Source organism: Eumetopias jubatus, unplaced genomic scaffold (genome assembly GCF_037043125.1).
Source record: "Eumetopias jubatus isolate StellerSeaLion01/CBP00866 unplaced genomic scaffold, mEumJub1_p1.0 scaffold_13, whole genome shotgun sequence".
NCBI classification, from domain to species: domain Eukaryota; kingdom Metazoa; phylum Chordata; class Mammalia; order Carnivora; family Otariidae; genus Eumetopias; species Eumetopias jubatus.
The window spans coordinates 3,690,652-3,704,380 of record NW_028274819.1 but is presented as its reverse complement, the minus strand read 5'-3'; positions in this window follow the sequence as shown (position 1 = coordinate 3,704,380).

The window sequence follows — 13,729 nt, the reverse complement described above, 5'->3', positions numbered from 1 at the left end:
ACTGATTCTAAGAAAATGTAAATTATAAATCTTAACTCCAGAAGAGACAGAAAAAAGAAAATAACCCAATTACCAAATAATAATAATAACAATGAGGTTCTTAAATAGATAGTTCTATTCCATGCCAAAATAGCACCACGCCATGTGACTTCACAAGGAATTCTAACATGATTTTAGGGAACAAGTCATTCCAATGTCATTTTAACTGTTCCCGGGTATGGAAAAAGTAGAAAATTTCAAAAATCTTTAGAAAAAGCTGGTGTGATAGTGATACTGAATTTAATAAAGATAGAACAAATTTTCGAAAACCACAGACCAATCTCTCTTAAGGATATTAATGAAAAAAAAACCTGAAATAGACTATTAGCAAACACTATAAATCCTTATGAACGTAGATGCAAAAACCTTCCAAGAAACACTGGCAAGACAAATCCAGCAACATATAAAAGGATTGTGCACTATGACCATATGACATTTATCCCAGGAATGCCAGGTTGTTTGACATAGGAACATCAATCAATATAATATACCGTATTGTTAGAATAGAAGATAAACACTGCAAGTTCATCTTAACAAAATGTAACACTATTTCATGATGAAAACACTCAACAGAGTGCCTGGGTGGCTCCGTTGGTTAAGTGACTGCCTTCAGCTCAGGTCATGATCCTGGAGTCCTGGGATCGAGTCCCGCATCGGGCTTCCTGCTCAGCAGGGAGTCTGCTTCTCCCTCTGACCCTCCCCCCTCTCATGCTCTCTCTCTCTCTATCTCATTCTCTCTCTCAAATAAATAAATAAAATCTTTAAAAAAAAAAAAAGAAAACACTCAACAAACTAGGAATAGAAGGAACTTCCTCAATCTTCTAAGAGCAACTATGAAAAATTCAAATCTAACATCAACTTGATGAAAGACTGGATTGTTTCCCCTTGAGATCAGGAACAAGACAAAGATATCTGCTCTCCGCACTTAGATTCAACCTTTTACTGGAGGTTCTAGCCAGAGCAATTAGGCAAGGAAAAGAAATATAAGGCATCCCAGTTAGAAGAAGTAAAACTATCTCTATTCACAGATGTTATGTTCTTACATACAGAAAAGAGAAAGGAATCCACACATACAAAAACAAAACAAAGCTATTTGAATTAATAATCTAGTTCATCAATGTGGCAGGAGACCAGATCAATATACAAAAAAAAAAAAAAAACAGTTGTATTTCTACATATCAGAAATGAAAATCTATAAATCAAGTTAGGAAAACAACCCCATTTGTAGTAGCAAGAGGAAGAAAATACTTAGGAAGAAATTTAACAGAAGAAGTGTAAGACTTGTATTACACTGAGTGCTATAAAACATTGTGGAAATGTAAGAAATTAAAGAAGACTTAAATGGTGAAACATTCTGTGTTCATGCATCAGATGATTTAACACTATTAAGAGGAGATATTCCCCTACATTGATCTACAGATTCAAAGCAATCCCTATCAAAATCCAAGCTGCTTTGTGGTTTTTTGTTTGTTTGTTTGTTTGTTTTGTTGTTTTTTTCCTGCAGAAATTAACAAGCTGATCCTACTATTCATAAGGAATAGCCCAACAATCTTCAAAAGAAAAACACAGTTGGAGGACTCACAACTTCCCGATTTCAAACTTGCTACAAAGCTACTGTTCTAAGGTAGTGTGGCACTGGCACGAGACAGACTTGGAGATCAATGGAACAGAATAGAGGGTCCGGAGTAAACCCTCACATTTACAGCCACCTGATTTTTGACAAGGGTACCAACGACCACTCAATGGGGAAAGAACAATCTTTTCAACAAATGGTGCTGGGACGACTGGATATCCACGTGTAAAAGAACTCAGTTGGATCCCTTTCTTACATCACACAGAAAAACTCACTAACCATGGATCATAGCCCTAGATGTCAGAGCTAACATCAGAAAACTCTGGGCGGCTCAGTCGGTTAAGCGTCCGGCTCTTGGTCTCAGCTCAGGTCTTGATCTCAGGGCTGTGAGTTCAAGCCAGTGTTGGGCTCCACGCTGGGAGTGGAGCCGACTTAAAAAGCAAATAAGTAAAATAAAAATAATAAAATTAAATAAAATTATAAAACTCCTAGAAGAAAATATAGGACTGAATCCTCATGATCCTGGGTTAGGCAAAACTTCTTGGATACGACACCAAAAGCAAGAAAAGAAAAAAAAAATAGAAAACTGGACTTCATCAAAAGCAAAATTATTTGTGTTGCAAACACTGCTGTCAAGGAAATGGAAACACAACCGAAAGAATGGGAGAGATTTCTGAAACATAGATCTGATAAAGAACTTGTTTCCAGAATATATAAAGAGCTCTTACAACTCAACAATCACAGACAAAACTCCAATTTAGAAACGGGCAAGGTGTTTGGGTAGACATTTCTCCTAAGAAGATGTACAAATGGTCAGTAGGCAGATGAAAAGACGCTTGATATCATGGGTCTTTAGAGAAATGCTAACTAAAACCACGGTGAGAAACAATGCACACGCACTAGATGGCTCAAATTACAAAAACAGACAGTAACAAGCAAAGGTGAGAATGTAGAGAAGCTGGAAAGCCTCATCCACTGCTGGTGGGGATGCAAAAGGGTGTAGGTGCTTTGGAAAACAGCTGGGCAGTTCCTCCAAATGCTAAACATAGAGTTACCATAGGATCCAGCACTTCCATCACCCAAGAGAAATGAAACATGCCTATGCAAAAACTTATGCACGCATGTTCATAACAGCATTATTCACCACAGCCCCATACCGGGAACAACCCAAGTGTGCATCAGCTGGTAAAACAGGGTATTATCCAAGGAAGGGAGTGTTGATCTATGTTACTGTACAGATAAAATTCAGCATAATCATGCCAAGTGCGAGGAGCCAGCAGCAAAAGACCACAGATGGTATGATTCCATTTGATCCAGAATCTCGATGAAGTCAGAAATCTACAGAGCTACAGAGTAGATTAAAGGGTGTCTGTGGTTGGGGGTAAGGTAGAAATAGAGAATGACTACGAATTGGGGCCAAGTTTCCCTTTGGGTTTATGAAAATATTCTAAAATTGGATGGTGGTTACTTTGTACAACGCTGTGAATATACACTATTAAGTGGGTGAATTTTGTGGTATTTTAATTCTCTCTTTAAAAAGCCATGAAAAGAAAAAAAGGAAAGGAGAAAGAAAACAGAGATCTAAAAAAAAATCTGTTGGAGTAACAAGGCCTTCTTAAATATGAAAAAAAAAATCCATGAGAAAGAGCCAGCTGACTATAAAGTTGACCCTATAAAAATTGTAATCTTTTAATGGCAAATGCCACAATGTCAAAAGAAAATAACTAAAATATGTGTCATTCATATAACAGATTAAGAGCTAATTTCCTTAAGGAATAAGTAGCATTTACAAATCAATAAAAAAAAAAGGTACTAATCGATCTAGGATAGGTTTTGCAGTAAGAAAACAACCCCCAAACTGTCGAGGCTTGAAACTACAATGGTTCATTTCTAGCTGATACTATACGTCCCTCTAGGGTCTGTGGACATCCTGGGCTCGTCAGACTTACTCGGGGACCATTTCAAATGTGGCCGGTCTGCCATGCCCGCCAGAAAATGCCTCAAACTGGTCATTAGATGCTCATCCTGGTGGTGACATGCGAACTACCCTTTATACAGCACGGGGTCCGGTACCAGCCACGTGGCTACCGCATTCCCAGACGGGGCACGCACCACAGCTGTCCGGCAAACAGCACTAATGGTGGGGGTGCCCGTGAGACCTTGTTGGTCCTTGGGTCCTCTTGTGTCCGTGACCTCAGTTGGAACACTTCCCACCACTCCTCGGGGGAAGGCCAACTGCCCGACGGGGACACGGGCAAAGGGTGGGCACAGAGGCTGCATGGAGAAGGAATTGAAATTCTTCCTCCACATGTGGAAATTCTTCACCGCAAACGAAAGCAGAGAATTGCAGAGGAAATCCACACGTCTTCACCGATCAAAAATTCCAAAGGTGGCTCGCACACAGCACCGGGGACTATTCGGACACATTCATCACCGTTCAGACTCTAGATCTGCCTCCACAGGGCCCATCGGACAGTATGTGTCCACCTGTGACAGGAACTTACACTTTTTCTTCCTCCCTCCCTCCCTTCCTTCTTTCTTTTTCTTTTTTTCCCTTTTGCATTATCCCCAGATCTCTTTGAAGTAAGAGCTTCAGTTATTAAAACACTTCAGTTGTTAAGTTATTAAATAATAAATAAGTATTAAGTTATTAAATAACAGTAAAAGAACAATCGTAGCAATGCCGTAATCGTCGTCATTATTAAAAGTACGCGTAACTCGTTTCTCCCCCAACAAATATTGGGTGCCCCCTCTGCCCCAGTTTTCGGCACCTTTCACTCCTTTTTCTCTGCAGGCGCCGTGCCCCCTGCCCACCCCTCCACCCCATTTCCCAGCGAGGGAGCAGCTGGGGGAGGCACAGTGGGGGTGGGGGCCCTGGTCCCCCTGTGGACACGTGGTTCTACAGAGAAGACGCAGATTCGCCCAGCCCGGCAGCCTCCCAATGCCCAGGGGTATGTTGGAAATTTAGAGTTCACGTTCCTGAAAAGTCAGTCCATCTGTTTTTAGGCCCCTCTGCCCCAGGATCGACTTTTGGAAATTCTGAACAACCATCCTCCCAGCTTCAAAATAGCCAAGTTCTCTCAAATGCCATAAAACTCAACGTAAACAACTTTGCAACTCTAGCCATGGGTGTCCGGGTTACCCGAGAGGTTGCTAGGATATTATCTCTGCTGGGAAGTTTATCCGCCAAGTTTGAAGACCAACAGAGTGCTTTTGTAGCAAAGAGGACGTACTTGTAAGGAGCGAGCGCCCCATCCTCCCAGCCGGGCTCCCGGGGGGCGTCCGGCCTTCTGGGTGCCTGCAGAAGGACGTGGCAGGCGTGGCTGCCCGGACCAGGGTCTGCCTGGCAGCAGGATCTTGGGGCAGCAGCTGTCCCCTTGGGCTGCCCCCTCCCTGTCCTGCGTTCTCAGAACGGGTCACCCAGCCCCGGGAGAGCCCGCAGGACGGCCATGACCAGGGGGCTGGCTGCATTTCCACCCACCAGCACAGCAATCCCAGGATCTGCCATTTCTCTCCTATTGAAAGCCCACATTGATGGCCTGGCTGCCATCAGCATTCTTCCCCCAGAGATAGTGAAATAAAAAAGCTGATGAATGTGCTCTGGGGATCCAGGGGGCCTGAGGAGGGACAAGGGTGCCCAACAGAGTCACCCGCGCCCAAGCTGGGCCTGATCCTGAGGCCCCCGGGGAGGGGGACTTCTTGTCTTCCAGCTTCTCAGCTCCGACAGATGGGTGTTAACCCACTGGGGGATCGCTCCTCAGGGCTCGGCACGCGCCATGCCCTTGGCCTGGTTTGTCCTGACCCACCCCAAAGCTGCATCCATGAGGCAGACCCAGCTCCTTGTTTAGGAGACCATTACCCCCACGACAGCAAGAACCACCTGAAGCCGTAGCTTCTCCTGGATACATCTCTCCCCGGTGATAGGAGCCATTCCCGCTTACATTTCAATTCCTGCTCCCCTCTGTATTCCTAAAGCACAGCCCAGTGTACGCTTTATTATTTTTATTAAAATCTTTATTAAAAATCTTTATTAAAATGGGAAAATAGTGGGCCAGTGCTCTTAGCCCTAAGGGGCCAGGGTGAGTGCCAGAGTCCCCAGGACCACAGGAATCCCAACATCACCCCACCACTGAGGCTGGGCTGGGCTTCCCCCCGGGAAGGCATCCTCTCCTCGGCACTATTGACATTTGGGGCCAGAGTATTCTTTGCAGGAGACACCTGTCATGTGCACCACAGGATATCAAGCAGAACCCATGTCTTTCGCCCACTAGATGCCAACGGCACCCACACTCCCAGCCAAAGCTGTCTCCTGACACCGCCAAGTGGCCCCCTGGAGGGCAAAATCATTGCCCCTGTGGCCCCACGGAGCATCACCGCCCCCGGGCAGCCCACCTGTCCCCTGGGAGGCCCACAGGAGGCAGGCAAGTGTCTGTCCTAGTGTCGAGCTTGGCCTCCCCCTGCCCGGGGCCGCAGCTCGGTGCCTCTACTCAGCTCAACAAGGAAGGATGCGCTGTGTCTGGGGCAGGGTGTGGATCCTGGCCCTGACCCACCCACCCGGGACCTCAGGCCTCCCTCCACGGGCCTTTGAAGGGATTGCTCAGGCAGAATGTCTCAGAAAGTAAAAGATCTTTACTGCAAAGAGGTGTGGAGGAGGCAGAGCAGGGCTGGCTCCTCAGTTAAGACCACGGCAGCGTCAACCCCGGGACCACCGGAAGGCAGCGTCAGTGGACTTGTGGTGGGAAAGCGGCAACTTCCTCCCAGGTCCAGATCCACACAGACAAGACCCCGGAGAAACCTGCAGGGCAAAGTCAGCGCAGTTGGAGTGCGATGCCGCAGGCCCGGCCGGGGCAGCTCCAGGCCGGGGTCAAGAACCAGCCGGGCACCTGCCGTATGGGGGTATCCGAGGAGGGAAGGTGTCCTACACACATCGCAAACCTGGCCGCGTCTTCTCTCCACACCCACACGGCTCCTCACCCTGGCTTCCTCCGCTGACCTCCACTCCGACCTCTCCAGTCCAAGCTCCACCCCAAAAGCAAACCAGCCTCGCCCTGGCGGGCGGCGTGCTTGCCCCCCTCAGATCGCAGCTCAGGAGTGATCTGTGGCGGACAGCGTCCCTGGGCCTCCCCGGCGGGGACCCATTCATGCAGCCTGCCGCCTGGCACCAGGGACCGGCCTGCCGCCACGAGTCCTGGATGCCCGGTATTACCAGTCTGGGTGCTTTCTGGATCAGTGTCAGTCTGCCCATCAGACCTGAACCCCCAGGAGGGCAGGTCTGAGTATGCTTTGGCTCCCGTGTGCACTAATAACACCCAAGAGTAGGCAGGACGCCATAGTGACCTGGTAGAGACCTGAATGAATGCAATCCACACCGACAAGGGCGGTCCCTCCTCCCAGGACAGAGGGCCAGATTCCAGACCGCGTGCGGCTGGCAAGTGAGGCACCGCGCAGCCCCCTGCCACCGGCCCCTGCAGCGGCTTCTACCCTCAGTGAGGCCGGCCGGCCGTCGGCCTGTAGAGACCTCTAGAGTCTCAGAGGGCAGCAGCCGATCAGCAGCCTAATGGCTTCTAGGCGACCCAGGCCTTGAAGCTACATAGGACCTACCCCCGCAGAAGGACAGGCCACTGCGAGAGTCTAGGCACCGTGAGAAGCGAGGCCGTCCAGCGATCGTGCAAGGGGAGAGCTTCGCAGGTGGAGTCCCTACTGGGCGTGCGGTCGTCCGTGGAAACGGCAGTGGGGAGGGGACGTCCCCCCCGCCCCCCCCCGCACACGCCAAGGGCGAGGATCGCAGAACGCTCGCTCCGCCAGGAGCCCCTCCCGCCGCCCACGGGGACCGGAGCAGAGGGTGGTGGGGGTCTGCGGCAGAGCGGGCCCTGTGGCCGCCCCGGCCGGTTCCCACGCCGCCTCCTCCCTGCGGTGGAGTGACTGGGTCCCAGGAGGGAGGCTATTACAGGGACTGACCCCGGCCAAACCCGGAAGCCAGCGCTGGGAGTCTCTCCAGGCCTGGCCCTGGGAGAGCAACAGCGGAAGACTCCCGCGGAGAGCTCGGGAGACATCCCCCGAGGAGGCCACTCTGCACCACCAGGCGGCTAGGGGGCCTCCTTCAGGCCCACAAGGGGCTCTTCTCCGGGTCTTGACTTCAGGACTCCGAAGGCCCTCCCGCTTTCACACCTTCGGGCCTGTCACTAAAAGAGAGAAACTCATTTCCCATCAGGGCCTCGTTATCTGAAGGTGGGGACCAGGTGAGAGCCTTCCGGAATCTTCCAGCCTCAGCAAAGGGGTGAGTGAGTACACAGCATGAGCAGGTGGAAGATTAAAATCCATCCTGGTAGACGGGACTCATCGCACACTGAACGCGAAGATGCTTGGTCACGATTACTTGGAGCATTTCACCCTCCTGACAAACAAGCGTTTCCCTAGAAATACCGACTCCCTGTTGATAAAGCTGTCGGCGCCTCACGTGCAAACACGGCCCCTTCTTTTAATGCCCTCCCCAGGAGGCTGAGGTGGGTGGACAGGGCACGACAGCACACGCCCGAGCCACGGCAGCGCCTGGGACGGAAAAGGCTAGCAGGAAGACCCCAGACCTCAGCTAAGCTGCACAGGGTTCAAAGAAAGGCCCCCGGTCGAGGTGGGAGGAGGGGCTGGAACTCCGAGGGAAACCGAAGCAGAGGTCCAGCCATCAGACTGGGGTAGGGGTTCATGAAAGTTTGCCACCCTCCAGGGCGCGGGGGGCCAAGGTTCTCGCTGTGCTACCCCATGGCAGCATCAGCCAGCCCATCACCACTGAGGCCAGGGCTCTGGGTCTGGCCTCCTCTGGTCAGAGGGACCTGGGGGTAGGAGAAGACCGAGCCCCCAGACCATAGAGGAATATGCTCTCAGGATGCCTGCCTGCTCTCTGTGGGGCTTCCTGCTCCTGGACCAGAAGCCAGGACCCCTCAGGAGAAGTCTTCTCCAGTGCCCACTGCTTCTTCTCCTGGACCACCACCCCCTCTGGCTTCAGGTGTCCCCTCCCAGCACCCACTGGGATCAGGCTGCCTCCACTCGCCTGCTTTCAGTTTTCACGTAGTAGAAGCCAAGTAGCAAATTAAACCTCCACTAACCACAACTTAGATAGCTGGGTTATTGCCACCCAGAATGTAACAGCATGAAGCCAACCACCGAACAGTAAGTCATGAGAAAGCAACCTGAGCTAGGGTCCATGGGAGTCATGGAGCTGAGGCACACTCGTGGACTCTGCTACTTCTCTGGGGCTAGCCCTCAAGATGTTGGTCTTTGGCCTCAAGGGGCCTCAGTCAAGAAAGACTCATTTCCCAGTGGACGCTAACCAGGGACAGTAGAGATGGCAGGTGCTCAGCAACCATTGACTGGATAGGAGGAAGGAAGATAAGAAGGGAGGGAGGGAGGGTGGAAGGAAGGGCGGGTAGATGGATGGGTGGGTGGATGGATGGTTGGACGGATGGATGGATGGATGGATAGATAGGTGGATGGATGGATGGATGGTTGGATGGATGGATGGATGGATGGTTGGATGGGTGGATGGATGGATGGATGGATGGATGATGGGTGGATAGACAGATGGGTGGATGGATGGACAGATGGATGGTGGGTGGATAGACAGATGGATGGACGGATGGATGGTGGGTGGAGGGATGGGCAGTGGGTGGATGGAGAGGTGAATGGGTGGGTGAGTGAGTAACCAGGCTCCATGTTTCACAGAGGCTCCAAAGAGGGGAACCCCAATACAGTAGAAAGATGTTGTACAACAGTGATGGACAAAAGACTAAAAAAAGTTGTCTGCAGGTGGCAAGATGGCTGTGGTTTTAGTTTCACTCTCTGTGCTCTTCTGTATGTAAGACAACGGGAGCCCTCAGAGCATGCTTGCTCCATGGCCTTATCAGGAAGGAGGTCTTTCAGTGCAGGGCTTTATCTCTGCTGAGGGGGAGAGAAGAGAAGAGGCACGTAGGAGCTGGGCAGGGAAGGAGAAGCTCAGTTGACGGTCATGAGGAGGGCAGCTGGGAAAGAAGTTGTTTGCTCTGGGGTGAGTGACACCCCACTCTTATGACCTCATCTAGCCCCATCACACCCCAAAGGCCCGACACCATCCATTGGGGGTTAGGCTTCGGCATATGCATTTGTCGGGGCGGGGTGGGGGGGGGGGGACAAAGACACTCAGCCCACCGCAGAATCTCTCCTCTGTCCCTTTATGAAATGATCCACACAGCCTAAAAATAAAACCACCAAGTTCAGAGTTCATGGAGCCCTCTGTAAAAGCCCCATGCCCATGAGTGCTGCACAAGGGCCCAGCTCCTCGGGGGCATCGTCCCCAGAGAGACATCCGCACCTTGTCCAGTTCTGTCAGATGGAAGAGGCATCTTTATCTGATTTGTACAAACTTGCCACATAGCTAGAGGCCAACAAGACAGAACCCAGCAGTGCCGACCAGGAGACACCCACACATCCAGAGTCCAGGCTTTCCACATTTCCTGCAATTATAAAAAAAAAAAAGAGAGAGAGAAAGAGAGATGAAAACCCGATGTGGTTTGTGGTCCCCTCAAGGCACATGGAACATTCTGGACTATTCCAGGACATTCTGGAAACCCCAGTCCCTGAGGTTCCAAGCATTATAGTTCATGGAAATAGCCCCGGGCCTCAGCTCATGCTTCTGAGTAATAACGATTCCAGTTGACCCAGGTATTCTTGGCACAGCGAGGCAGCCCTGCCTCACCCCATCCCACGGTTCTCCCTGAGCCGACCAAGCCCAGCCTGGAGGCCTGTGGCAGCCCCACCCAGGCCACATGTCCCCAGCCCTTAGGTGTTTTCCTGATATTCCTGGTGAGGTCTGGTTCTGTGGGTCTGCAGAGGGCCCTGGGCACCTATGTTTTAAAAACTCTGCAGGTGATTCCAACTCCCAGCCAGGGCTGGGCCTCCCTAGGTAGGGCTGCAGGTCCTCCCCAGGTAGGGCTGCAGGTCCTCCCGGCTGCTGGGCCAGCCTCTTTGACTCCTGGTGGGTGTGCATCAGGGGTGAGCAGGGAATCTGAGCCCATACACTGCAGCAGGACCCCCCATCATTTGGACAGTCTGGTTGAGAAGGTCGTCTGGACTTGCTCCAACCCATACCTGCAAACCACCAGAAGGCAGGGGCTGCCCCCCGTTTCCAAGCCCAGGGCTTTCCCCGTAGCTCTGAGCCCCACCATCCCCTGGCATCAGCGAGAAGGGCCCAAGTTCAGGTTGGGCCTGCTTGTCAAGGGGACCCTGAGTCACCAGGTGTGCGCTGAGAACAAAATGGCTTGGGGAGGGGCCGGAAACTCCCGGGGGGGGGGTGGTTGGGCTGGAGGGAAGGAGACACGGGGTGCGGCAAGGCTGTCTCCCAACATCTGCAGGGCTGACTCATGGTAAAGAGAGCAGAGGATGGGAGTGGCTGTGATAAGGCACAGATTTTAAACAGTAAGAGAAAGAGCCATTTCCACAGCCTGCACTGAGCGGCCTCTCCAAGGAAGCCTCCGGGAAAGTGCTGGAAGGAAGGACAATGACTCTGCGCGTTCTCACAGGGGACCCGAGAGTGGCTGATGACTGGAACGACAGCTGGTCCTTGGACACCGTGGGAGTCACGGGCACTGCCCCCCTCCCCCATGCAGTCGAAAATTCCTCTATAACTTTCGACTCCCCCAAAACTTGATTACTAACAGCTGGCTATTGACCAGAAGCCATACGGATAATACGAACAGCCGATTAATACGCATTCTGTATTTATGTATATTCTATACCGTATCCTTACAATAAAGCAAGCTAGAGAGAATAAAGTGGTATTAAGGAAATCGTAAAGAAGAGAAAATGCATTTCCAGCACCATGCCATATTTACGGGAAAAAATCTGTGTGTAAGTGGGCCCACACTGTTCAAGGGTCACCTGTATGTGCAAAGGTGTGAACAGAGGAAAGGGAAACCAACAGGGGGGAGTGTGCCCGGGGCCCCCCGTAGCTGGCAACAGTGGGGGGGGCCCCCATGCCCGACACTGAGGAGGCCAGGGGAGGGGTGACTGTACAGGATGAAGCCACGGCAATGAGGGGCCCCCCCAACGGTGCTGCCCCCTTGGCCAGAAGAACTTGGCCACTGTTATTGCCAGGCTCTCCTATCAGAGAGCAAGGCGCAGGGGGTTGAGCGCAACCCGTGCAAGTCAGCTCCCCAGGGCACAGGGCGGGAGAAGGGCAGAGGGTGGCTCTGAGGGACAGCAGGAAGTTTCTGACCCAGCCCTGACCTGGGACTCTGGAGGGGGACCCTTGCCGCCCCCCAGAAGGGTGTTGGCCTCAGTGACCTGTCACACCGGCTAGTGGGAAGAATTTGGGGCAAGCCATGTCCGGCTCCTGTGGGTCCTGTACAAAATCAGCCTCCATGGGTGAACACACATCTGGAGGCTTCCATGGGATTTGCCGTCGGGGCCTGCCAGTTGGATCAGACTGGTCAAGTGACGGCCACCCCCATGGCTGAGGGTCAGGCACCCCACGGGGGACTTCCAGGTGACTCAGACAGAGGAGCCCTCTCCCGGAGCAGGGCGGCAGGTCTTTAGATGACAAACCTGGGCAGGAATAACAAGGTACTACGTGCTGGCATTCTTGTGAATGAATGGATTTCCCCCCCAAGGGTGAGGTTAGGCAAGTCCTTGCCTCCAAGATGGATGGACTCCAAACCTGGAGGCTGCAGAGTCAGGGGGATCACAGTGGAAAGCCAGGAAGAGGCAGAGGGGTGGGCTCATCAGCCCATCATTCACCCTGGTGAGGCGGGCGGGTGATCGAGCGGCCTCGTCCGACACTTGGGAAGGTCATGAGCCCTGAGTGGGGCTGGCCAGGTCCCACTGCTCACCGGGAAAGAACTTTCTGCTCCACCAGGAAAGTGCATCCCTATTTCCATGCTAAACTGTTGGTGAGGTCTTCAGGCCAGCCCTGCATGCATGTGTCACACATGAGGCTATGACCAGTATGGCCAGCACACACCTAGACACAAACTCACTTCCTTTACAGTTTTCCAACTCCCCGTTTATTCTGTGATTGCCCATCTTAGCTGGAAGCTGAGCATCTTCCTCTCCTGAAGCCTCCAGCACCAACATGGGTTGACTGAGAACTTTGGGAGCTTGCACGGCCAAAGGACTCGGTCTACTCTCCACGGGAGCCAGAGTGACTGGACGGTCCTGCCTATCTCCCAGAGCCCACATTGGACCGAAGCTGCTCCGATGCGGCCACATGGCATTGCTGTTGAACTTCAGGGTTCAGCACATCCCGGCTGCCCATCTGGGCGAGACCTGAGCAGGTCCTCCTGTCCTACACTTGGGCTCCAAAGTGCTTATAGGTTCGAGGGCTTGTCTCCATTCCGTCGGGAGCCCCAGTGGGGGCCAGTGCTCCTCCCTGAACCTTAGACTCAGCTGGGGAGCTCATGGTGGGGGTGCCCGTGAGACCTTGTTGGTCCTTGGGTCTTCTCGTGTCCGTGACCTTGGTTGGAACACTTCCCACCTATCTGAGAGTACCTCAAGCGTTGAGCTTCCACTCCCTTTCCTGCGGGAGACCCCTTGCTCCCTGGACACGTCTGCCCACCTCCTCCCCAGCACCACTCCTTGGGGGATGGTCAAGCCACAGAAGGTCTTGTCACCCCATCCTCTCTGGGGCCCACTCACCAAACCCCTTGTCTCTATTATCACCCCCTTTAACCACCATGGTCCGAAAAACAGGTGGCACCTTCCTAGTCTTAATGGCCACAATAATGTGACATTACACCCCCTCGGACACCCTGCCTGATGGAGCTGAACTCTGGGACCGGCCATAATTGCTTGCATCCCGAGTCTTAAGTGGGGGCCCTGAGTGTGGGGTAAGCGGGGTAGGGAGAGGGACGAGCAGAGGGGAAAGGGGAAGAGGGAGAACAGGTTCTCCTGTCCTCAACTCAGGACCGGCCCATTAGGAACATTTTGAAACAGAAGACATGGGACTTTGTCCTCCTTAATGCCCCCAGCAGCTCTGTTTATCCAAATGCCGCCTTGCTCTACGCTCCCCAGGGCACCACCCACCCAGGCACCCGCACCTCTGGTAGTCCTCTGGGATCCCACATCCATCCCCAAGCGATCCTGATCTCTCAG